Raw genomic sequence first — 2,443 nt, 5'->3', positions numbered from 1 at the left:
CGCTCCTTTGAAATTCCTCTTCCACAGAACAGCCTGAAAGACCTTTCTGGCAAGTAAATCAAATCAATCGAGTCACTCCCTTGCTTTAAAACCCTCCAAGTGGCTTCCCATCAAGACCAGAAAAACAAAAAGCAACCAAACCTTTCCAACCGCGGCCTGCAAGACCCTGCGTGGGTGGGCCCTGGCTTCCTCACCAAGCCCACATCCTTGGCTCCCCATTTTGGCCACACTCCCCGCCCAGTGACCTTCTCCTTCTCAGGGTCTTTGCACCTGCTCCTGCTGGCAAGGTCCTTCCCCTAGAGTCTCACACACCTGTCTCCTCGGCATTCACATCGCAGATCAAACAGCCCCACTCCCAGAGCCTGCTTCTGACCGGCCCTCCCCAGAAGCACGCACCACACCAGCACTCTCTATCCCAGGCCTCATTTTGTCTCCTTTGTAGTTCATCCTAGCTGATGAAATTTTCTTATTCGTTTACATGTTTATTCTTTTTACGTCCCCACAGAAGTGAGCTCCTAGAGCGGAAGGACTGACTCTGCTGTGCTCATCACAGGCTCCCCCTAGCACCTTGACAGTGCTTGACATATAGTAAGCACTCAATAAAAAAAGTGTCGACTGACTGACTGACTGATGGGCACACAGGTGGAGACATCTAGCAAAAGGATCAACCAGGAGATATAGAGTTGGGAGTCAGCACAAATGCCTAAACAGAAGGGAAGATTTTGTTCCAAAATTACTCCTCTTGTAGGAAGGGTTTGACTTATAATCAAGTCCCTACGAAGTGTTATGCATTATGGGGCATGATCTCAATTATTGCATTTTGAACAACAAAATGTTCTTTGGGGGAAACTCATTAGCCTGAAATAACCTCAATCAATGAAGTCTGGGATATTCATGGAGGTCACTTGGCAGAATCGGAAAATATGGAGGCAAAGACATTTCACAAAATCTCATCATTATTCCTAGGGTAGAACCTTACAACTGCAAGTTTTGTCTTTGTAAGCAAGCCCTTAAAAAAAAAATAAGACATACTTTAAAAACCATAGAGGAAGTGGTTATGTTGTGGAGAGAACAGACACACCTACTGGATGATTTTTAAAATTTACGCACCTAATATCATGCAGCCTTTTGTGGCCAAGAATAAAACCTCCAGCTTCTCATAGAGAATCAAAAAGCATTATGACACAAATAACTTGGACAGAAATAAAGTTTTTTTTTTTTAAAGAGAGAGAGAATTTCAATATTTATTTTTTAGGTTTTTTTTTTTTTTTGGCGGACACAACATCTTTGTTTGTATGTGGTGCTGAGGATCGAACCCGGGCCGCACGCATGCCAGGCGAGCGCGCTACCGCTTGAGCCACATCCCCAGCCCCAAAATAAAGTTTTTGTACTCTGTAAAATGTCAATGAGAACAAAAGTCTAATATTGACCAGAATTGATGTTAATTGATGTTATTAAATAAAATGGCTCCATAAAATATGACGAGAGGAAAAGCAATACTTCTTAATGTATTTTATACAATATATGACTTTCTAAAATATATATAGCAAATGAAGGTAATAGAGTACCTTCTTATTCTACCCACACTAGAAGGTTTTTTTTGTGTGTGTGGTGTGTGTTTGGTACTGAGGATTGAGCCCAAGGGGGCTTAATCATTGAGCTATATCCCAGCCCTTTTTATTTTTTATTTTCAGTCTTGATAGTTGCTTAGTGCCTTGCTAAATTTCTGAGGCTGGCTCCTCCTGCCTCAACCTCCCACATCCCTGGGATTCCAGGCATGTGCCACCACTCCTGGCCAGAAGTTTACATATTCAGTTAGCCCCAAACTGTCTGCAGCGTCTTCTTATTGGGAGGAGGGAGGGCTGCCCTCTGTGGTGGGAGGTGATGAGCCTGGAGAGCGGGTGACGCTGTACAGAGATGCAGGGAGACCAGAAAAGATGCCCAAGGATGGAGGGTGAAAGGCCAAATGGAATGCAGGAAAGTCAGCCGAGCTTAGGTCAATAGGCGTCAACAAAGCCAAGGGAATATGAGTGTCACAGAGGAGGAAGAAGCCCAAGAGAAAGAAGTTTCTAGAAGGTGAAAGTGATCTTCAGAACCAAAGGCTGATGTGGGTCAAATTCAGTAAGGGTTGAAGTGAACTCAGTAGATTCACACAGTGGTACCTGAGGCAGTAGAGTGGTCTGCAGAGATGGGACACAGGAAGAAGCCAGGTCCCAGTGAAGTGGGGGGACAGTGAGGGCCAAATAAATGGAGGAGAGCGTTGAAAGGGATATTTAAGAATGTTTAATGGTATGAGGTTGGTAGGGGAAGGTCGAGGTCCCAAAGGGAGCCCAAGGGAATGGGATCCAAAGCCCCTGGGAGGTTCAGACTCAGACCAGAGAAGGACAGGTGTGAGACACGTGCAAGGTCAGGTCATCCCACTGTGGACTGCTGCTGCCGCCCC

The sequence above is a fragment of the Marmota marmota genome, unplaced genomic scaffold, assembly GCF_001458135.2.
Source record: "Marmota marmota marmota unplaced genomic scaffold, marMar, whole genome shotgun sequence".
NCBI lineage: Eukaryota > Metazoa > Chordata > Mammalia > Rodentia > Sciuridae > Marmota > Marmota marmota.
The sequence above is the reverse complement of the archived record's forward strand: the minus strand, read 5'-3'. Positions refer to the sequence as shown.